The 25,080-nt window shown below is 42.0% G+C and overlaps 1 protein-coding gene across 3 annotated transcripts in view; it reads left to right on the plus strand.

Annotated features, from left to right (window-relative positions):
• ppm1b (protein phosphatase, Mg2+/Mn2+ dependent 1B) overlaps positions 1-25,080 on the plus strand; it is a 125,474-nt gene that overhangs the window by 20,790 nt on the left and 79,604 nt on the right. Inside the window, exon 3 of one of the 3 annotated variants that reach the window (XM_033025511.1) lies at positions 9,946-9,949. The exons of the other annotated variants lie outside the window; for them this stretch is intronic. The gene's annotated coding sequence lies outside the window, so the exon portion shown is untranslated. The remainder of the gene's footprint in view (positions 1-9,945; positions 9,950-25,080) is intronic. 3 annotated transcript variants of the gene reach the window in all.

A 25,080-nucleotide genomic window follows, 5' to 3' on the forward strand; every position in this document is an offset into this window, starting at 1 on the left:
TGTTACAAGTAGGTGTAATATAAAATATTTTCAATATGACTTGAGTGTAAACAAGCAAGGAGGTGTCATTTTAAGGTATGATTATCACAAATTTTCAGTGTAAATTAAGAAGTGACAAGCAAGTAAAATGTGTTATTTTAAGGTTACAATTAAAAAAAATACAGTATAAATTAAGGGTAAACTGGCAAGAAAATAGTGTCATTTCAAGGTATAATTATCAAACAATTTCTGTCCCCTTTTACCCCTGCCTGGGGCGTTGCCCCTTGGAACCCTACCAGGACCCCATCTCTCTTCCTGTATTTTCAGATTTTTTCCTGTCTCATGCTGCCAACCTTTCCCTATAACGCAGTCCTACAAGTCCTGGCAACGTCCTTGTAAATATTTTATGCACTCTTTACAGCTAAACAGCAGCTTCCTACCAAAGATCCTATGTCGAGCAAGATGGTCCACTCCGCTAAAAAGCCACAGTAGGGTCAAGGGTAATCTTCAGCACCATTTGCGTAACTGGATTCCGTCATGACGTCAAGCTAATTCAGGGAGATTCTGCTATATCAGGCTGAGATATTAAAAGATAGACACAATGCAGCGGGTCGGGTGGCATTTCTGGACAAAAGGAATAGGTGACATTTCGGGTCGTTTAAAAAGAAAATTAAAAAAAACATTTAAAAACACATTAACATTAACTGTTCCCCCGCAACACTCATTACACTGAGCGTTGCGTCGGGTCAGGGTTACTGAAATGACGGAAGTTACGCTCTGGTGCGTACTGCACGTCAGTCCATTGTATTTCGCAGGAGTGGTCAATCTTGCTTGCTATAGGATCTTTGCTTCCTACTGCAGGGTGACCAAAACTTAACACATTACTCACTAAAATGCAGCCTCACCAAGATCTTGTACAATATAACGTCCCATCTTCTGTAACTGATCGGTACCCTTACTGATGAAGGTCAGCATGATGAAAAGCTGCCTTCACTGTCCTATCTACCTGTGATGCCACTTTCTAGAAAGTATACATGTAGTTTTAGGACCCTTTGTTCTACAACATTCCCCAGGGCCCTACCATTCACTGTGACAATCCGTCCCTGATTTGACTGCCCAAATGGCAAAACCTCACACTTATCTGAATTGAAGTTCATTTGCCATTACTTGGATCACTTACCCAGCTGATCACGATCCTGCTGTAATTTTTGATAACTTTCGTTACTGTCTACATCACCACATACTTTAGTGTTAACACACTAATTATGCTTTGCACCTACTCATCCTAATCATTGCTACAGTGCCCTCCATAATGTTTGGGACAAAGACCCATCATTTATTTGTTTGCCTCTGTACTCCACAACTTGAGATTTGTAATTGAAAAGAAATCGCACATGGTTAAAGTGCACATTGTCAGATTTGAATAAAGGCCATTTTTATACATTTTGGTTTCACCATGTAGAATTTACAGCAGTGTTTATACATAGTCCCCCCCATTTCAGGGCACCACAATGTTTGGGACACATTATGTCATGTAAATGAAAGTAGTCATGTTTAGTATTTTACTAGACCAAGTGCAGACCCGTTGGGTCTGTTCCCCCAACGTGTGGTTGTGGGGGGGGGGGGGAGGCGGCATGCAGCGTCACACACACTAACTATCCCCCCCCCCGCACTCACGCTAATTAACCCCCTTGATACTGACGCATAGCCCCCAACTTGCAGTCACATCTAGAGGGGGGGGGGGGGGTGGGGAGTGAGGGCAGAGAGAGAAGGGGCAGAGACAGAGAGAGAGGGGAGGAGAGAGAGGGGATGCTGAGAGGGGGGTGAGGGGGAGAGGTGGGGAGCAGGGAGGGGGGGGAGGGTAGGGGGTGTTTAGGAGAGGAGGAGAGAGGAGGGGTGGAGAGAGGGGGTGCTGAGAGGGGAGGGGGAGAGGTGGGGAGCAGGGAGGGTGGAGGGAAGGGGGTAGGGGTGTGGGGAGGGGGGTTTAGGGGAGGGACGGTGGGGGAGGGGATGGAGGGGAGGAGGGGGAGAAAAAGAGGGGAGAGAGAGGGGAGGGGGGAGAGGAGAGGGAGAGGAGAGGGGGGAAGAGGAGAGGGGGGGGAAGAGGAGGGGGCAGAAGAGGAGGGGGGGAGAGGAGGGGGGGGAGAGGGGGTGAGAGGATAGGGGGGTGAGAGGAGGGGGGAGGGAGAGGAGAGGAGAGGGGGGGGGGGGAGAGAGAAAGGGAGAGAGACAGGGGGTAGAGAGAGAGAAAGAGAGAGAGAATGCCTTTTTACTCAACCCAAACAACCATTTGCAGGCAGTGCTTTTTTCCTCAAACTAACCATAACCATATTTTCATTTTCAAACCAAATTAAGGGTACTTACTCACAGCTGTGTAGACATTTGTTCAGTCATTCGGAGCTCAGACCTCCATGTTGTAGAGACTGATTGGGGCACACCACTTCCTGGTTTTATAGTCCCTCCCCCCTGCCGCCAGCGGGGGCAACAGAGAGAATGGGGAATTTTGTTAAAGCAATAATATCTCTGTCATTTTTCATCGACTGGAAAAATCCTCGGCACACATGCGGCGGAGGGGGGCTCTGAGCGAGGTGGCTAAAAATGACGGCCGTAGGTGGCGGTGTTCTCTCGGAAATCGTAGCACAGATCGCCAAAACCGGTCAAGAACAGACTTTTAGTAATATAGATTGCATATCCTTTGCATGCAATGACTGCTTGAAGTTGACCATTTTTTAGCTTTGAAAAACTCCTTTGTTGCTTGAGCAGTATGTTTGGGATCATTCTTGCTGTACATTGAACAACCGAGTTTTGAGGCATTTGTTTGAACTTGAGCAGATAGGATGTGTCTATACACTTCAGAATTCATTATACTACTCCATCAGCAGTTGTATCATCAATGAAGATGAGCGAGTCAGTACCTTCAGCAGCTATACATGCCCAGGCCACTGTGTTGCACAGATGAGGTGATATGCTTTGGATCTTGGGCAGTTCCTTCTCTCCTCCATACTTTGCTCTTGCCATCACTCTGATATGTTAATCTTCGCCTCATCTGTCCACAAGACCTTTTCAAGTACTGTGGTTGATCTTTAAAGTAATTATTGGCAAACTGTTACCTGGCCATCCTATTTTTACTGCTAACCAGTGGTTTTCATCTTGCAGTGTAGCCTTTGTATTTCTGTTCATGGTCTTCTGTGGACAGTGGTCATTGACAAATCCACACCTGACTCCTGAAGAGTGTTTCTGATCTGACGGACAGGTGTTTTGGGATTTTTCTTTATTATAGAGATAATGCTTCTGTCATCAGCTGTGGAGGTCTTCCTTGGCCTGCCAGTCCCTTTGCAATTAGTAAGCTCACCAGTGCTCTCTTTCTTCTTAATGATATGCCAAATAGTTGATTTTGGTAAGCCTGAGGTTTGGCTGATGTCTCAATTCTTGCTTTTCAGTCTCATAATGGCTGTTTTGACTTTCATTGGCACAACTTTGGTCCTCATGTTGATAAACAGCAATAAAAGTTTCCAAAGGTGATGGAAAGACTGGAGGAAAGACTAGGTGCTGAGAGCTCTCTTATACCTGCATAAAGGAGGCAATTAAACACACCTGAGCAATTACAAATATCTGTGAAGCCATGTGTCCCAAACATTATGTTGCTTTGAAATTGGGGGACTATGTATAAACACAGTGGTAATTTTTACATGGTGAAACCAAAATGTATTAAAATGGCCTTTAATAAAATCTGACAGTGTGCACTTTAACCACATGTGATTTTTTTTTTTACTCTATTACAAATCTCAAATTGTGGAGTGCAGAGGCAAATAAATAAATGATGGGTCTTTGTCCCAAACATTATGGAGGGCACTGTATAGATGACAAATAACAATGGGCCCAGTACTGAGCTCTGAGGCACACCATTTGTCCCGAACCTCCAGTCTGATAAACAATCTCCAACCTTCATCCTTTGCTTCCTGCTATCAAGCCAATTATGTATCCAATTAGCTAGTTCTTCCTGAACCCCTGGCAACCTAACCTTTCAGAGCAACCTATAATGTGGAATCTTATCAAGGGCCTGATTTGAATTGATTTGAAGAATTAGGCATTGCTCTGAATAGAACAATAATTATGCTACCCTAGTTGACAGAACTCATCTTGAACATTTGTGGTAATGGTATCCCCACCATTGTGTATGATAAGGTATTCCAGAATTTTTTGTCTTATTCATTAAATACATTTTAGGTGTAAATCAGCATTGTTGTTATTTGGAGGCGAAGGTTAACTAATATCCGTGTTCTTCATTGAAAGGTGTGAAATTATTGTTGAATTAAATTTGATATATTCTTATGCATCCTATACATGTTAAGCTTTGGTGAAGTGAGTTCAGTGCTCTGACCCTTGAAATTGTTGAGGTTTTAGTGTTGCTGCAGCTGGATTATTCAATTTTGAATCTTGTTTGCTTGTTTGAACTTTTAAATAAGGGAAGATATGTTTGGTGTCAGTTGAATCACTTTAGGCCAAGTCTATTTTGTATGGAGACTGCAGATGCTGGACGAACTCAGCTGGACGAACTCAGCAGGCAGCCAGCATCTATGGAGGGAACTGGACAGATCTTATTTTGGAAGGTACACAAAATTGCTGGGGAAACTCAGCGGGTGCAGCAGCATCTATGGAGCGAAGGAAATAGGCGACGTTTCGGGCCGAAACCCTTCTTCAGACTGAACCATTCTGCAGTTCCTTTTTGAGATCTTATTTTGGGTCTGGATTCTTCTTCAGGAGAAAGTTGGTAAAGAGAGGTTAGGGGAAGAGAATGGGGAAAACTCATACGATACAAGTGAGGAGGGCTGATTGGCAGATGGATGGAGTTAGTGACAAAGGCTAGAGGTAAAATTAAGACTAAAGGGTGCTAGATAGGCAGGGAAATTAACTGGGCAGTGGGGGGAAATTTATCACTCGCTAGTAGGATGGGATGTAGGCTGCCCAGAATGAGGCTTGTTCTTCCAGTTTTTATCGTCTGAATTGTGCAATTACGGCATTGAATGGTCCAGTTAAACTTCAGATATTGTTTTCCAAGTATCAGAGGTGACACGGGAGAAAATAAATGTTTATGTAGCAAGTATCACCTGAAGGCTGCTGCTGGCAAAAGGGATGTTCATTTTCCACTGACTATCCAATGGAATTGGATAAATTATTGAAGAGAAAATACATCACAGAAATAGAGGTAAAGCATGAGAGAGGGGTTAGTGAGATTGACCCAAGAGCCAGTAGAAGTCGGTCAAGATGGATGGTGAGAGTTTCTATATTGCCAGCGACAGGTAGTATCACCTGTTAAGGAATGGATGGTGCAATGTTCTATAATGTTTCTGGGGAAGGTATGACATTTAAAAAAAAAAAAAAAACACGGCTGGGTTTTATTTGGCTCAAGTTTTAATTTTATACCTATGGAGTTGAACATGAAAGAACCATCAGTGATAACTCCAATTCTTACATTATGGGGATATTGAAAGATGTTGAAACCCAAATAAAGTTTGGCCATGACACTGTCCTGAGGAACTTCAGGAACATTGCTTGGGATTATGATGATTGACTTTGAGCAATGGTGACTGTTTCTGTGCATCGGATATGATTTCAATCAGTTGATATCTCTGTCAACTAGAAATTTGCTTGGGCTTATTTGCTTGGTTGTAAATTGTGCTCGAGCACAATTCTATTGGTGTTTATGGCCTGTGGTGCGTTGTAGGTGTTTTTGGTCCTTTGAACTTGAGATGGTATCCATTATCATACTTTTCACCAGTTATTGGCTTCAGAAAGATGATTTTATGATTGTTTTAATGCCACTATTAAGGATCCATTTGTCTAGCCTGCATGTTTTTTTTAACTTCAGGGTAAATAGGGTTATCAGAGCTGCCAAGTGGTACGGATTTTCTGTATTTTGTACGGAAATGCGATCAGAATACGGATGTACGGATTTGCTTTGAAAAATACGGATTTTTAAAAAATCCTGTTTCATCTTGCTGCTTAAAAAATGCAAGGATATAAAGTCATACTGTACCTCTAAAAATTATAGCAGATTAAATCTATTATTTTAAATTTCCATATCTGCATTTATTTTTGTAAGCTTTGATCTGCCTGTCCTGCAGGTTAAAACAGCGCTGTCAGTTTAACGCATGGGAATTTAAACGAACAGCGCCATGGCCACAGCGGGAGCGCTATGGCCACATCGCTGTGGGTCACAGACTGTTAGAGGAGGGAAAAGGACGAGAGGGAGAGAGGGAATAAGAGGGAGGGAGAAAAAAAGGAAGGAGAGAGGGAGGGGGGGAGGGAGACGGAGGGAGGTTGGGAGGGAGGGAAAGAGTGGAGGCGGAGAGAGCGAGGGAGGGAGAGGGAGACTTCCAAAATGGCTTCCACATCATCATCTGGTGCTAAAAGCAGGAAGCAACTGTTCAAACAGCTGTATACAGAGAGATGGCAATGAATGCACTGTCAAGTTAGGTGCATAGAAGACGTGTCAATTGGTAACAAAGTTATGCATTCTTGTACTCTTACATGGGCATGGCCGCACATAATAAATAACACTTTTTTCAGCAAAATGGCACAGCGTAAAAGTATTGATTTCCTAAGCAAAATACTGATTTTCAGGTACAAGTGCACAACCTTTTATCCGAAAGCCTTGGGACCAGACACTTCTCGGATTTCGGAATTTTTCGGATTTCCAAATGGAAGATTTTTAGCGTAGATTAGGTAGGTAGCTCGGGCGGCTTGAAAAGTCTGGAGCGGCTGCCTCCTCCCTGGAGACCGGGGAATCATTGTAAATCATTGCTTAAATGTTAGTCAGTTAGTTTGGAGGGATTTTATGTGGTGGGGGGGGTGAAGGGGGAAACTTTAATTCTTAGTCCCCTACCTGGTCGGAGAGGCGGGGAGCGGGCAATGCCTTACCGGGTCGCCGTGCAGTAAGCTCCGGAGCGCTGTGGCCGCCGACTCCCAACATCGCGGAGCTGGGGGCTGCGGGCGGCGCCGGTTGGAGCTCCGACCCCGGCAACTCTACCCCTGGCTGCGCGGCGCTCCAAATCCAGCGCCGCCTGTGACCGGACGCCCGCAGCCCCAGCTCCGCGATGTTGGGAGTCGGCGGCGTCGCAGCGCTGGGATACCAGCGGGGAGCGGGCAATGCCTTACCGGGTCGCCGTGCGGTAAGCTCCGGAGCGCTGTGGCCGCCGACACACAACATCGCGGAGCTGGGGCTGCGGGCGTCTGGCCGCGGGCCGCGCTGGATTTGGAGCGCCGCGCAGCCAGGGGTAGAGTTGCCGGGGTCGCAGCTACAACCGGCGCCGCCCGCGGCCGGACGCCCACAGCCCCAGCTCTGCGATGTTGGGAGTCGGCGGCCACAGCGCTCCGGAGCTTACTGCACGGCGACCCGGTAAGGCATTGCCCGCTCCCTGCCTCTCCGACCAGGTAGGGGACTAAGAATTAAAGTTTCCCCCTTCACCCACCCCCTTCACATAAAAGCCTTCCAAACTAACTGACTAACATTTAAGCAATGATTTACAGATGTTTAAGTGTCTCCCCGGTCTCCGGGGAGGAGGCAGCCGCTACAGTAGTACAGACCTGGGTTGACCGTGGGTCGTTTCGGGTCAAGTTTGGCGCCAAACGCGAGCTTTGGTGTGCAGATGACATCCTGGAAAAAATGTCCCGGTTTCGGAGCTTTTCGGTTTCCGGAACTCCGGATAAAAGGTTGTGCACCTGTACTAGAATACTGAAATGCTCTGCAAAACTTGGCAGCTCTGGGTTATTCCCTTATGTTGGTTCCCCATCAGCTGAAGCATGCTTGGTCTAGCAGCTTGGTTATTATTGGTATGACTGTTTCATTTTCACCGGTTGACATTTTTGTCCCTCAGTAGGTTTATGTTCTGTTTGCATTTTTCTGTTCTTCCTCCAAGTGTTCTATTTGATTTATGTTTAAGATGAGGATAGTAGTCATTGTTTGGCAGCAGTTAGTTCCCTTTGTCCTTTTTCATTAAAACTTTTAAATATCGAGATCTGATTTATTTCCAATCTGCTGTGTTGTTTTATTGCCATACTGTGATTTCCACCTTTTCTGAGCATATGCAATTGTTTTAATAGTTAATCCTGAATTATCATTGAGCTTCAGTAGAGAAATACAAATTCCACTTAAAATTATAGATGGTGCTGATTTAGCAACAATATTTTACTGTAATTACTATTGAACTGAATGTCAGCTACAAAGGTGTGTGCCTTTAGCAATGGAGTGCTATAGTGAAGAGAACGCTGAATAAATGTTAGTCCTGTGATTGGAAGCTTTTTAGAAATTGCATCAGTTCAGTACCTTGTATCTTTGAATTAGTTGCATGTATCTCTTGTGCTTATTATATGGATTGTCCTGTTTTGTAATATTTCTGAGATTATTGCATTTAAAATATCTGATTTGAAGGACTAAAATTGACTGGATAAAATGCTTTCCACTGCATCTCAGTGCATGTGATAATAAACTTACCTTGGAACATAACATTAGAAACTATGAGCAGGAATAGGTCACCTGGCCTTTCCAAGCTTGCTCCACAATTCAATATGATCATGTCTGATGTGCCCTGGTCATGGCTGGTTCTGTTCACAATATTATTATTCTGGTGCTATTTAATGTATCATCAAGTCAAACGATCTCGAATGTATTTGCGACCTTCGTAAAGTCGTCAATGATGCCAAGAAGGAATTCCGACCAAGCTAGCGACTCGGGAAAACCGCATACACCATTTGATTGTGACAAAGCTTATATGCTGGCTATAAAACAAAGTCAAGCAGTATTGCTGGCAACTACGTGACCCTCTCTAACGAGTACAATACCTTTTTGATCGCTTTAAATAAAAGGTTGGTGGAATGACATAATCTGGAATGATGCACCTTCCTGTTGGCTGGCGGAGGTGGGGAGGCGGTGGCGAGGAGATCCCAACCTCCCCCTTTGGCGGCGGCACTTGGCGATGGACAGGGATGGCCAAGGCAGTGGGGCAATGACGCTGTCCGTGTCCGATGAGCGCTGACCTTACTCCTTCTCCCTCTCTCCCTCCCCCACCCCCTCCCCCTCTCTCCTCCCTTATCCTGGGACCCCTCCTCTCCACTGATCCCCATTCCCGCCTCTCAGTCCTCACTAACATCCCCTGTGCTCCCTTCCCCATCAACTCCCCCCCCCCCCCCCCCCCAATCTATTCATCCTGCACTGATCCCCCTATGCACCTCGTATTGATTCTCCTGCCCCCCCCCCCCCCCCCCCCACATCCTCTCTCATTCCTTTGGACCCTCCTTTTTTTAATGCTATCTTTCTGATCAATATAATTTCAAGCATACAAAATGACATCAAGATAGGGATGTTGAACCCTTTCTTCTGTACATGCTGGCCTGTGGTGAAGGGGTAATCCAGAGATTGCTGCATTTTGAGGCACTTCTTAATATCTTTCCTCACTTCTTAAAAGCTATCTGCAGGGCTTGGCTTTTTCTACCCATGCAACTGCTACTGATTGTGGACCATGATTTCTGGCTGTTGATTCTGCTCCTCCAGAATTCTCGTTATTTGATTCAGTGATGTCCTAAGCCTTGGGGAAGCAATGTACTGCTTTGTCTGAATAAGAGTCCTGACCTGAAATGCCCCCTATCCAGATATCCTGGCTGACCTGCTGAGTTTCTCCAACACTTTTTTTTGATTGTCGTGCGCTCACCCATTCTCTTTCGACCTGGTGCTCCAGAATGACCATCCCCTGAAACATATCTTCATCGTGCTTACCCTCATGTTGTATAACTTAATGTTAAATAAACAGACTAACTTCAGTGAGATTGATGGTGGCAGTGCTGGCAAAGTAGATTGTGTTTGGTATATTTGTGAAAATTAAGATATTCAGAATGGGTCAGGTCACATTGGTTGAGATTGCAGAGTTTTGTTGGTCAAGTGATGGTAGTTTGAATCCTTAAATTTTCGAGAGGCGTGTAAAATGGTTCACTGTATCAAAGGTTATATGAGGCGAGGAAGTAGAAAGGTTTAATTATATTGTAAATATTGCCATTATCCGTAAGAAATGTTGGCATGGGAATTTACAATGGAAAATTAGCAGGAAGTGAGATATTAATTTAATTCGTATTCCCTTCCCTTCTCTGTTCTCTGAGATTTGTGACCCTTCCCAGCCCTACATCTCTTGTGATATACAGCCAATAACACCTCATACTCTCATCTCTTCTCAGCTCTTTTATTATACCAATTATCCCAAAGTACCCAAGTTCTTGAAGAGTTCAGGGTCACAGAGTTCACAGTTACTGTCATTTCTGACAGATCATGGATGTTTCCCATTTGCCCATGCCAATGTAATTCTTTGGTGAACCTAACCATATTGCTGCCAGATTTATGAAACTCTCCAAATTAAACTTTAATCCCTCCTATCCATACCTGTAATTTATTTACTGCAAACTTCAGGAGCACTGAAGCTGAGTGTTGCTATAAAATTGAAATATTTTGCTGCTTTATTATTGTCAGAAAATGGTGATAGTTATGACTAGCTGTCTGGCGTGAGTTTTTGAATTTCTTCCCTAACTTGATGTCATCTTGTATGCTTAACAGGAAATTATATTGATCACCTTGTCATATTTTACTGGTAGTTGATTAGTCACTTATTAAGAGCCCTGTAAATACCTTTTAAGTGTAAAACTTTGTGCTAATTTTACAGTTAACTTTTCCATATTTTCAAGGTTTAACATTTTGTTTGATTCTTTTTCATTTTTTTTATTGAAACGGTGCCGATCATTATTTCCCTTACTGGGATAGGATGAAGGCCGATAGTCATTTTTCCTCAAAATATTTCAAGGTGCAAGAATTTCCTAAATCCATTTTCTTTGTATAATTTACCTATTGCCATATCTTTTCTGCGCAACGCACTACGTCAAGATAAACTATAACCTGCCAGTCACACCTCTTTAAATAACCCAATGCTTGTGACTGGCCCACAAAGGTAACGGTGGAAGCAGAAGGATGGAGATGTCTGATGGGAGATCCACTAGTGAAGGGCTGAAGTTTAGTTGCTGGGATTTACAAGGCAGGTATGCCATTTTAGTGAAGAGGAAGTAGTGTTTCTTTTCACTAACTTCACACCCTGTCCACCTCCTTGAAGTACAATTGGATTCTAGCAATCCTACAGATGCTGGCCCTAATACTTTATTTTGCAATCAACCCCCAAAGTACCCAAGTTCTTGAAGAGTTCAGTTACAGAGTTCACAGTTACTGTAATTTCTGCCAGATCATGGATGTTTCCCTTTTGCCCATGCCGATGTAATTCTTTGGTGAACCCTTACCATCAGTTGCTGAACTTTGGGATTAGCATTTTCTATAAAATTATTTTTCTATAAAAATATGTTATTGCTGATAAACCTTAGGGTTCTTATTTGCCGAACTCTGGGGTTAACCTCCTTGAGCTCCTTGCCACAAATTCAAATTTCAGACCCACTGAATGCAGAGACAACATACTGTACCTGCTTCCAGTTAGCTGCCCCATCACTCCCCACTCTCGACCATAATTGTTATTAATACATAAGCTAACAAAGCAACTTGCACCAAAAAAGATGAAATAAATATGGAGTATAGAATCATGAGGCTAAAGAGCACTGAAACGGGTCCTTCGGCCCACAGCCTGCATTTGTTCCATAGCCTTACAAACTCTTCCTCTGTCCAAATTTTTTTTAAAGTTGTAATTGTACCCACTTCATAATTTTGCTCTGGCCACAAGTACCAAATACAGACTATCTCCGAGTGAAAAAGTTGTCCCTGAGGTCCCTCTTAAATCTCTGTCTGACCTTTAGCCTATGCCATGTAGTTTTAGATTACTCTACCCTGGAAAAAGATTACGAGCATTCATTTCTTCTATGCCCTTCATGATCTGTTCAACTCAAGGTTACTCCTCAGTCTCCAACGCTCCAAAGACAAAAGTCCTAGCTCATCCATTCTTTCCTTACAACTCAAGCCTACAAGCCCAAGTACCATCTGTCGAATCTATTCCGAACTGTTCTAATTTCATGTCATCCTTCCGATACCTGGGTGACCAGAACTGTACATAGTACTTCACATGTGGTCACATCGACGACTTGCTCAGCTGCATCATGATGTTCTAACTTTTGTAAATACCTTTCCCAATGAAGATAAACGTGCCAGAAGCCTCCTTCTTTACACTGACCACATGAGTCGCCACTTTCAAAGAACCATGCATCTCTTGATAACTCCCAGATCTCTCTGTTCTGCAACACTCTCCATGGCTCAACCATTTACTGTGCAAGTCTTACCTAAGTGGAACACCTCATCTTTGTCAGAGTTAAATTGCATGTGCCATCCCTTGACCCACCTTCCCAACTGATCTAGATCCTGTTGTAAAGTTTGAAATCCCTCCTCGCTGTCCACCATATCACCATTTGTGGTGTCATCTGAAAATTTACTAACAATGTTAACTGCATTGTCAGCCAGATTGCTAAGATAAATAACAAACAACACTGGATTCAGCACTGAACTCTGCAGTGCTCCACTGGTCACAATGCCACCAATCAGAGAAACAACATTTGTAACTGCTCTCTGATTCCTTCCTCCAATCTAAATCCAATTTTCTAGCTCTAACCTTCCAGACCTTTAATGTGTGTGTGTGTATATATAGACAAGTGCACTGCCCTGCCCTTAACAATTCTCGGGAATTCTTCAAAAGACTGGCACATTTGTGAAACATGATTCCCCACGCACAAAGCCATGCTGATTTATCCCTAAATCAATCCATGCCAATCTAAATATTGGTAGATCCTGGACTTCAGAATCTCCTCCAACAATTTTCCCATCACTGACGTCAGACTGTGAACCGGCTTGTAGTTTCCTGGCTTGGCCTTGCTGCCCTAAAATAAAGTTACAACATTAGCCACCCTGCAGTCTTCCAGAACGTCACCTGTGGCTAAAGACACTGCTAATATCTCTGCAAGGGGTGATCGCTGGTCGACGCGGACTTGGTGGGCCGTTTCCAAGTCTAAAGACACTAAAGTGGGAAGTCTTGTGGCTATCAAAGACTACAGCGGGATCTTGATCAGTTTGGCAAATGGGTCGTGGAATGATTAATGGGGTTTAATGCAGATAAGTGCAGGTGCTGCCGTTTGGGAAGTCAAAGCAGGGCAGGACCTTTGCAGTGATTGGCAAGGACCTGGAGAGTTGTCGAGCAAAGATATATGGGAGTTCAGGTATAGTTCCTTGAAATTGGCATCACAGGTAGGGTGATCAGGAAGGCTTTTGGTACATTGACCTTCATCAGTCAAAGTATGGAGTATAGAAGTTGGGATGTTATGATACAGTTTTACAAGATGTTGGTGAGGCTGCTAATGGAGTATTATGTTCAATTTTACTCACCCTGCTATAGGATGGATGTTGTTAGGATGGAAATAATGCAGAGAAGATTTACAAGGGTGTTGCCAGGACTTGAGGCCTGAGTTATAAATAGTGGTTGGGCAGAGATGCATAAGATCATGATGGGAATAGTTAGGAGTCTTACTCAGAGTAGAAGAATCAAGAACCACGAGAGGTTTAAGGTAAAAAATCCAAGACATTATAGGAGCTTGAGGGGCAACTTTTTCATTCAGAGGGTGGTGCATATATGGAATGAGCTGCCAGAGGATGTATTTTTGCCCACCTGATTACCTTAAGTGTTGTACACTTGTGCTCCCGGGTGCACTCACTTGATGCCTACTATCTAAATCTGTCATACATTTCTTATTTCCTGACCCAGAGCATCATCATCTCTCATCGAACAGAGTTCCCAGCCTTGACTTTCACTGTAATAGGATCCTGCCCCTGTATTTCTGATATCCCACTTTTGAAAGCCTCCCACTTGCCAGCCGTCTTGCAAACAGACTCTCCCAATCGATATCTGCAAGTTCCTGCCTAATGGGCTTGTCCCACTTAGGCGATTTTTCAGGCGACTGCTGGCGATTGTCAAGTCGCCGGTAGTCGCCTTTAAAAAACGGCGACTGGAAAGGCGACTGTCGGAGTGGAACACACATACACACATCGCTTCCTTCACCAGCCCGTTATGCAGGCGGGGGAGTGCTGTCTGAGTGAAATTCACACGGTGCAAAGCCAATGTGATACAGACATTGCATGAACAGGAAGGTTGGCGCTGTAATTAAGACGGTGAAAGCACAGTATACGGGAAGGGTCACGTAAGTTCTTTAAAAGAGGGGGGAAGAGGAGGACGGAGAAGGAGTGGAACAACTTTTAAGAAGCCAGAGATACACGGCTGTGAAGCTTGGCGGACATTAACATTATCGGTCAGTTATCCGTGGTTCTGAAAACTACTGCTTATGCTTTTTTTCCCAATGAGCCAATGAAATTCACCGGTCAGCACCAGCTACAACCTGAGATCACCTTCGACCTCCTGGCAACCCACTAGGACCTCCTGATAACCCACCTACGGCACGAGAATTTTCGTTACTCTCCATGGCGGCTTAATTCTGGTTGCTGCTAATTTTTCAAGATAATGAGGCCATGACTAGTTCCCAGAATGCGGGAACTCCTCACAACCATGAAGGCGACTACCCGGCAACCACCCGCGAACATGTGGTGACCGCATAGTCTCCTGCAGTCGCCTAAGTGGGACAGACCCATAATGCCTTAAATCAGCCTTACCCAATTTAGGACTTTAACTTGTGGGTTAGTCCTATCCTTCTCCATAACTAATTTAGCATTACTAGAATTATGGTCACTGGTTGCAAAATGTCACCCCATCGGCACCTCGGTCACTTGCTCAACGTTGTTTTCCACGAGGAGGTCCAGTGTTGCATCCTCTTAGTAGAGCCCTCAATATATTGATTAAGGAAGCTTTCTTGGACATGTTTAACAAATTCAACCCGGACAAACCCTTTGCACTCTGGGAGTCCAGTCAATATAAGGGAAGTTGAAATCTCAAGTTGAATTTATCATCCCCTTACTGTTTCTAAATTCTACATGTAAAGCCTGAATTTACAATCCCACAAAAATGTCTCCTGAGCACTAGTTATGTCCTCCCTGATGAAATAAGCAATCTTCCTGGTCTCTTACCTGTATCTCTAACAAGCCTGGTGCATCTAAACCCTGGAACATTGGGCTTGCAAGTCCTGCCCTTCTCTCAGCCATGTTCCCATAGTGGTTACAATATCCCAGTCCCTGAGCTAATCCATGCCCTGAGCTCACCACCTAACCTGTTAAGCCTCTCGCATTGAAATAAATACAATGTAAACCGCCAGTCTTTGCTCTGTCTTTGTTGTGTACTTGCCTGTCCATTCTGTTTATCTTGCTCTTTTTGATACTAGTATGTGACCCCAACATCTCGTCTCCCTATGTGAAATAGGTGCAAAAATATTTATATGCATTCAAAATTTTTCTTATGTAATCAAATGAGCATCTGTGTGACTTACGGTCAGATTGATTTTTCAATTGATTTGTGGAGATGCTAGCATCACAGGAAAAAACAAGATATTTTTCTCATCCCTAATTGCCCAAGTGAAAGTTATGGTGAGCTGCTGTATTGAACTGCTACTGTTCCCCTACAGAAGATACTGCCAGAGCAAGGAGTTTCACAGATTAAAACTAACAATGAGGAAGGAATGATGTTGAAATTTGAAAACTCAGGGAATGGTGTGTGTCTGAGAAAACTACCAATCTGCAGTTTCTAGTATTCTCATGCACTAGCTACCCTTGTCTTTCTTGGTGGTAGAGTTTGCATCTTTGGCAAGGGCTATTTGGGATTTGCTTTCAGTAAAAACTTTTTCTGTGGTATTATTAGTATTTAAATACACGAGATGCCAAATATTAATCAAACCAGTACTTTATTAGGTGTCTTAAAAGATGAGTCATCCTTATTTTGATTGCAATCTCAGAGTGGTTAGCAGTATTTCTTAAATAGGCAATAAAGCAAACCCTTGCATGATTCTCTTAAGACGGATCGTGGTTTGAGTTAGAGGACATATTTGCAAATAAATTTGAGTGTTTGTTCTGAGCAATCAAATAAATTAATTTGTAGTTAATCTGGTTTTATCAATTTATGAAGAAGTGTCCCGACCCGAAATGTCATCCACCCTTTTTCTCCAGAGATGCTGCCTGACCCACTGAGTTACTCCAGTACTTTGTGTATGTACCAGTATCTGCCGTTCCTTTCTCTTCCTTTCTGCACATCTTTTAATGCTGTTTAATAATTTGATTTGGTTTAATGTGTATAACAAATAATTACCCAATGTATTAGACTTCACTGTTAACTTTAACCATGTGTGTAATATGGCGAATGGTAGAAATCTGAAAAAAGACAATGCTTCAAATACTGTGTAGATCACAGAGTAATAATGTTATAAGGAATAGGAGTAGAATTAGGCCATTCGGCCCATCAAGTGTACCTTGCCATTCAATCATGGCTGATCTATCTCTCCCTCCTAACCCCATTCTCCTGCCTTCTCCCCATAACCTCTGCCATCTGTGCTAATCAAGAATCTATCTATTTCCCCCTTAAAAAATATCCAGACGGCCTCCAAAGCCATCTGTGGCAAAGAATTCCACAGATTTACCACCCACTGACTAAAGATATTTCTCCTCATCTCCTTCCTAAAAGAATGTACTTTAATTCTGAGGCTATGACTTCTAGACGCTCCCAATAGTGGAAATATCCTCTCCCACTCTATCCAAGCCTTTCACTATGTATGTTTTAATGAGCCCCCCCCCCTCATTCTTCTAAACTCCAGTGAGTACAGGCCAATTATCTATGGAGGTAGAAATTGAGTCACTGTTTTAGGATGATAAACTTTCAATAGGATATTACCCAAAATTGAAGTGTAAAAGGATAATAAGGAAAATATTGACAGGTTTTTGGCTGTATGAGATTTTCTTCAATAATCAATTAAATTGATGGGTGCACAACATCTGGTATGGTTGATTGAGCAGCAGCTTGCCATTATAAATGACAACTGGCGAACTCGGAGCTCTCAGATGAATAGTTTATTCTGGGTGACTTTCAGTTATGGGCCACAGTAACAATCGTCTTCTAATTCTGATAGTCATTGGTTCATAACCTCATTTCAGGGATTTGAGCTCTTAATCTAGAACAATATCCCATTGTTACAAAGTGACGTGTTGCAGGTGAGACATTAAATTGAGACCCCATCGGCTGATTGTGATTATAAATGATTAATTCCTGTTTATCTGTGGAAAAGCAGTAATGCTTTCTGTGGCTTGGCCATTATTCTTTCTAGTAACGTTAGGTATGTGGATGTGAATCCATTTGTGTCTTTTTACGTTACTAGAGAGATTTTGAGGGAAAGGATTATTATTCAGTTTTTTACACCAATACACTGTTCTTAACAAAAATGTACCCATCCTGTGAAACCTTAGAAATAACAGATATAAATTAGATAACTCGAGACCGAAAGTCAAAATCTTTTTTCATGACAGACAATCTTCATCATTTTGCCACCAATTTGGACACCAAAAATGTGACATTAAAAACTCTGCCACATTTAGTCATGAATATTTAATTCATAAATAAACTTCATATGGCCCCTCATACATATACGTTTTGATAATGTTGTAGGTAAATCTTCATCAATACCAGGAGAAAAATACAGTAACATATAGATAATACAGTACAGTAAAGATCCCGTAACAGTCGTTGTGCTTGGTGTCCATTGTCACAACGACCGTTATCGGGGTCGGTACCTCCGTAAGTTAAATCACGGAGGCTCCAAACCTCTAATGTTTTTCAAAAACCCATCAAGGTATCATATGGTAGTAGTGATTTTTGGGCGAGTTTTTTTCTTATTTTCCAATTTAATATATCAAAAACATCGTGGTTGTCAAAAACGCAACAACCATTTACGATATATTTTCTGACTTTTTAAAATAATAATTTTTGGAAACCCTGAACTAAACGTGTTTCAGAAGAATTTACTCAATTACGGGCTAATAATGGGAAAAAAGCTCATACTTAAATTCTGGAAAAATGCACCCACAATAAAAATGTGGATATCAAATATGTTTGAAACACTACATCTGGAAGAGATGAGATTCCTCTTAGCAGGCAAAGCAGACCAATTCCAAAAGACGTGGTCTACGTTTTTGGAACTATTACAAGCATGAGGTGCAATAGCAATTTAATAAATAAATAAATAAATGGTACCAGGATCTGGCAACGGGGGTAAAACAACAAAAACAGACTTGGTTGGTAGTCCCCTTTCTGCGGAGTTTAATGTTATAATAGAGCGATTGTTTCTCCTTTCTTTTTCCTTCTTTTCTAGGGTCTACTTTCTTTCTTTACTTCCTTCTCTAACTTCTTTTCTAAGGGGCTTTCTTTTCTCAACAGTCTCTTGCACCTTCACGACTTGCGCACTTTCCTTACTTCCTTTACTTCTATCTTTTTCTTAAAGCTCAAAAAATGAAGCGGTACAAAAAAATGTATTAAGACATATGTGTTGTGTATTATTGTAACTTACCGTACTTCTAATAAAAAAATAAATAAAATAATAATTTAAAAAATGTTGGACATAAATTGGTCATCAAACCTAAGAAACTGAGCCAATCTTTAATTTGGCAACATACTTTCTCTTGTTTACCTTTCGTACGGAGCAAGTCGCTAACTTCATTCCTTTGTGTCAACTTCGGGAAGCTCCGCAACAACCGTTACGGAGACATTTTACTTACTAAAAAAATCAGTCCAAATCAAACGTTCTGACGAATCATCATCCATCGATACAGCTCAATCCATAAGATAACTGTTTAGATCGCATTGGTGAAAATGTTTGATTTTCACTAATAATATAACGTTCATTTTCTGGGACACCAAACATTTTAGTGTCCAACGCAACGTGCGTTTGTGTGTATGATGTGTAACTCAGATGGGTGCAGATCTGCTACATGATCAGGTGAATGACGTGGAAACTGTTTGCAATTTTATTGTTCCATGTTCACTTTGGTCATCGGGTGGCGCCGCACCGCGGCAGCCTCTCCAGCAGTCTGTCCATCATTTCACCCTTTTGTTATTTTTTAGCATGTCAATAGTATGTTTTAAAAGATTTCTTAATCTTTTTTTATCTGGGGGGTGTGGAAGAGGGGAAACCGTTTCCCAGTCATTTCCTGGTAGAAGATATGTCTTTTCTCCGAGTCGCATTGTCGCAGCACTGAATTAACATCACTGAGCCGGACGATGCATTTTGGGGATCGCCGTGTTGGAGCTCTGGAGTGTTGGGCCTGCTGCTTTAACATCCTAGAGCTGTGGATTGTGGAGCTTCCAGCCGCGGGCAGCGCTAGCTTTAACATCGTGGAGTCCTGGGATCCTTTGCCGAGGGTCGCCAGCATTGAATCTCCGCCCAGCTCAGCCGAATTCCAAATTCATTTCACTGCACCATCGGGAGCCACGATCTCCGGTAAGAAGTGGCCGAGTCAAAGTCAATTTTATTCGTCACATGCACCCGAAGGTGCAGTGAAATGAATTTGTAATTTCGGAACTCCAAGTGCTGAGAGTGTTCTTCCATTCCAACGTCGGAGTTCCGATCATCCCGGCGAGGGGGCCTGAACATCGGGTCGCCGTAGCGGCGACTGCGGAGTGCTCAAAGGCCCAACCACGGGTAAACAAAGAGGAAGATGACTGAATTTTATTGCCTTCTCTCACAGTGGGAAACGTTGATCCTGCTGTGGGGGATGTTCATGTTAAATCGTATTGTGTTTTTATGTGTATGGCTGTATGGTAATTCAAATCTCACTGTACCAAGGGTGCATGTGACAATAAATGTAACTTGAACTTGTATTCATAAGAAATACGTGCATTTGCTGTGCCAACCAGGTCACTGGTGAACACCACGTGACAAAAGTTACACAAAATGTATTTGTGTATTTAATACAAATATTGTTCAATTTCAACATCTGTGAACTGCTGAAAACTTTAGTCCAAAGCAGAATATATCAAACACGTACTCCGACACTTGTGCCAGAACGTGCAAAGGCATGAGAAATGTTACATATTTTCGAAAACTTGCCATCAATATGCTATCTTTTATATTTTTTGTTGATACTATGCTAGTTATGAACCCAATAAAGTGCTTGTCAACTTTTTTGAAGAAATTTGAAATTTGACCCCCTTTATCACATTTCTGTGTGCAGTATTGTAAAAAGACACATTTGCATTTAGTAGATCCCTGTTGTTTGCATATTCACTATAATATTTATGTGTATTGCGATGATTTTAATTCTGGTTATGCCAAGGAACTTTGAATTCAAATTATTTATTTCCTAAATTTGAATTTGCAAGCCTTTTAATTTGAATTTGGGGAAATATCCTGGAGAAGGACATTTGGAGAATTGACTGATAAATGAAACAAACTTTATTATTTCATTCTGTTACATTTGTTGTATTTTCTCAGGACCTTAAGTTTTGTATAAGGATTATTTTGTCACTCTATTGCGGATAGATAAATAAATAAACGTTAACTTTATGATTTTGCAATCTTTGTGACGTTTAATATTGAGCCCATGTTTGCGTTTCTTTATTGGTGTATTTTCTACATTAGCTTGAATCAAATATGTTGTGTGCATGATTGGCCTGATTGATGTGCTGTCTGAGGGAGGAAGTGTGCTGGCAGCAGAATTCTGTCAATGTTTTTACGGATCACTGAGCAAGAACACACCCACGGCTAAAATTGAACATTCTGTGTTAATTAATATGCATCTACATATGTGTAACATTCCTCATGCCTTTGCACGTTCTGGTACAAGTGTCGGAGTGCGTGTTTGTTATATTCTCCTTTGGACTGAAGTTTTCAGCAGATTACGGGTGTTGAAATAGAACAATATTTGTCGCAGTTTTGGCAACATTTCATCTAGGCAAAGTTTCAGAGACATATTTTCTCCCGCATTAAAAAAAATATTTGACATGTGCCGAACCTATAATTGATCATTTAGGTAGTCTTATACTTTGTATTTTTGAAGTCCAACCCAAAAATGCTGGTAGGTATGACCTTGTTTAAGAGACCGTGTTCCATTTGTTTTGCAACATAGATACTGATATCTATGTGCAAAGGTGGTATATTAAAAATCGAATTGCAGCAGCTCCAGAGCAAGTACCAGTAATCCACAGATAGACACAAAAAGATGGAGTAACTCAGTGGGAAAGGCAGCATTTCTGAAGAGAAGGAATGGGCGACGTTTCGGGTCGGGACTTTTCTTCAGACAGAATGGGTGACGTTTCGGGTCGAGACCCTACTTCAGACTCGGTAATTTAGTTTAGAGATACAGAGATACAGCACGGAAACAGGCCCTTTGGCCCACCGGGCTCGCGCCAACCTGCAATCCCCGCACATTAACACCATCCTACACCCACTCGGGACAATCTTTAAAATTACCAAGCCAATTAACCTACCAACCTGTACGTCTTTGGAGTGTGGGAGGAAACTGAAGATCTCTGAGAAAACCCACGCAAGTCACGGGGAGAACGTACAAACTCTGTGCAGGCAAAACCCGTAGTCGGGATCGAACCTGGGTCTCCGACGCTGCATTTGCTGTTAGGCAGCAACTCTACCGCTGCGCCACTGTGACCGCCTGTAATCCACTGTAGATGGTCAGCAGTTACAGAATTGTATTCTAGTGAATTCTACTTTTGACCTTTTGTTACAACATGCATATTTCATCATCATACCATTTAATAAGCAATTTCATTGTTCATCTTGCTTACTGATCAGTTCTGACATATCTACCCTTATGTATTGTGATTCATTTGTCACAATGCAACAGACCTTTCTGGAAAGGCACTGATACCAAATAGATTTAGGGTGGAAATAGTAATGACTGAGTGATTGTCTTCCATTTCTGAAAGGTTACTTTGACCTCAAGTGAGATTGCTAATATAATGTAAGTTGAATAAATGTCAGCAAATGTGACATGCAATAGGGATACATGATGAGTGCATGTCTTGTATCTATCATGTTAATACTAAAAATAGACATATTAACAATCAGTTTGTATTATACCCTCAGACAGAAAATGTGGGAAACATTCATGAGAGTTAACATTAAAGGTTGACCCTTCATCAGAACTTGGTAAAGAGTAAAAAAAAATAGAGCTGATTGTAAAATGCAGAGAAATGGAAAGGGCAATGGGAGTATCTGATAGGGTAAGGCCAGAATTACAAAGGGAATGAATTGTAAGGGTCATGTGATCAAATAGGATAATGGGGACATTTAGAAGATGATGCAGGCAAAGAAGCTTATCTATTGTTAAAAATAGGGCTGTCAACATAAGATGCGTTGTACGATTAGACAGAGTCAATGTAGAGATAGATAACTTTAACAGAAATGTACAATTCTGATACAGACCGAGAAGTTAGAGGGTTTGATATCGAGTTAGGCTGCAGTATGTTGTTTATCAAACTTGCATTGGATCTTATTATAATAGAGAGGAGGTGATAGGTGCACAGGTCAGAATGGGAGTAGGATAGAGATTTAAAGTAGCAGATGAGCTCACGGTTGTTTCTGCAGATTGAATGCAGCTGCTCTGCAACATAATTGCCCAATTCGTGTTTAGTTTCTCCATTGTAAACACCAAATGCACCAGCATAGAAGAAGTGCAAATTATTATTTGATTCCCGTGGACAACCTTTTGGGGCACTGGGGGAAGGAAGTGGGGAAAGGTCAAGTTCCACAGGAAAATGCAGTATGATTTTTTTTTTTAAAGGGGGAGGGGGGGGGGGGGGGGGGGGGGAGGGAGATGGGCTATAGATAAAAAACATCTGATTGATAGAACACAGGAATGAATTGCAGTGCTGTAAGAAATACCCAGTGGGTCAAACTGCTAAAAGGAAAATTGGCCAATATTACTGATGGATTTCCTACAGCCGAATTAGCAAGTTTTATACAGAAAAAAAAATGTGCATTAATTTTTAGAATTCTATATTAATATTAATTTGGAAGGCTGAAAGGAAGGAACTTGAAGTGTTGTTCCGTATGTTTACATTGGGGCAGAAGCTATAGATGGATAGGTCAGAGGAGGATGAAGAAGTTAAATGGCAGGCAACAGGAAGCTGAAAGTTTTCCCCTGCAGACAATGTAAATATTCTGGAGAGCCATCACTCAATCTTCTTGAGCACCAAATGCGGTACTCTAGATTGGAAGAAGTACTGGTGAATTGTTGCTTCAACTGGAAGTACTTTCAGTTCCTGAATGGTGAGAAAGGAAGAGGTAAAAAGACACATTTCATTTCCTGTGGAACCTCATGGGCACTTCGATAATCCTGAATAAATACTGGCTCAGATTTTCTCTCTCCATTAGCACTATCTGGCTTGCTGGGCATTTTTCTCAGATCTGCATTAGTTTCTCTTCTCTGTAAGGAACCTCTCTCATTAACTGGAAAACATTGTGTATATTATACCACAGCAACTCTGACCTTACTGAAGATTAATAACACGTAGAAATGCTGGGGAAACCCTGCAGGTCAGCAGCATCTATGGAAAGATGAACAGCTAACTTTTTAGGCCAGTAACCATTCATCAGAACAGGTGCTTGATCTTCTGAGTTTTTCTAGCATTTTGTTTCTCTTTCAGATTTTCAGCATCTGCACTTTTAAATATTTTCCACTTTGAGCTTGATTCCCTTTGTCCGTTCCCTCTCTTCCCACCTGTCTCCAACAAGTAACTTGTTCACACTAACCCAGTTGTGACTAAGATGTAACTGTTTCTCCTTCCACAGATGTCATCTGACTTGCTGTATTTCCAGCATCTTCTGGTTTTATTTCAGATTGTGGTGTTATAGCTTTTTAGTTTAAAAAAAAAAGAAATTAAGTCTGTTCTACCTTCTATAATTTAGCAAAAATAGTCCGAAAGGAAAAATTCACTCAAGCCATACTTTGAAAATACAGCTGTTTTTAAGTGAAATCGGACATTAAAGATGTAAATTAATTTAAGGAACCAAACAGCAACTCTCAACGTAAAGATAATGGTGTAAACTACAAGCTGTATTTGAAGATATAGTTAAAGTACGTTCTGTTTGTTTCTTCGACCTTTATGAGAAACAATGAAATTTGACTCTGGAATATAAATAGCAAAAAGAGTTTAAAATGCTTTGTGCACATTTGGTGCCACAGTGATGCTGCACAGAGTAAGTACATCAGGGTTTTTGCCTTTGCACCCATGCACAGATCTGGATTCTGAACAACTCTTACACCCCTCTTCTGAACAGAAGTGTACAGCATCAATTTTGGAGAACACGACGTATGCTTAAGAGATGCAAGAATGAACGGTGTATTTGCTGACATCAAATCATTTGTGGCGGCCGGACTATAGTTAATTTAGCTTCTTGTATGTAACTGAATTTGGGAGTTTATATTTGGGTTATGAATGCTTTGCTCTTGTTAACTTTTGAATATTGACTTTGCGAACTGGAGAAGTATCACAAGCATTGTCAGTTGGTGTGCTAACCATGTACGTAGTATTCGGTGACCCTTTAAACCATCAATTTTGTGGCTTTTTATCCACCAACTTTTGAATTGAAATAGAACATTTTGTCTGCACTTTCGGTATCCTCAATCCCAGGATAATCCAGGTTGAAGTTTATATTGCCAAACCAGATGTCAACATTTGATGCTAGACCTGCAGTAGGGAAAGGGGCCACTTGATAACTGATAGGGTGAGTGCTCAAGTAACCTAACCTCTCAAAGTGTGGCAGCTGATCTGGTATCTTTGTTTTGTGGAGGAAAATCTGGTCGATTCAATCACTTAGCCGGCATTAGGACCGTGGTGAAATGCTGCTACCCAGTGGGAATTGACGACCTAGGCCGTGAGTAAAGCCTGGGCCTTTCCTGCGCTCGTCTCAGTCGTTGAGGTTCGAGCGTTAGTTTAATTACGCAGTCGCTGTCACTAGGAGAGATCGCGAATTTTTTAACGCGGTTCTTCAACGTAGTGTTTTTGTTTTCTTCCATTCTTGGGATGGTGAACGCAACTCTGTTGGAATCCAGAATTAATCATTTAAAAGGCCCTGAGGCAGGGAGGCGGAGATAAAAGGAGAAGCTAAAAAGAAACATGTCAATAAACTGTAATGACAGACATGGAAAGTTGG

Source organism: Amblyraja radiata, chromosome 8 (assembly GCF_010909765.2).
Source record: "Amblyraja radiata isolate CabotCenter1 chromosome 8, sAmbRad1.1.pri, whole genome shotgun sequence".
Taxonomy (NCBI): Eukaryota; Metazoa; Chordata; class Chondrichthyes; order Rajiformes; family Rajidae; genus Amblyraja; species Amblyraja radiata.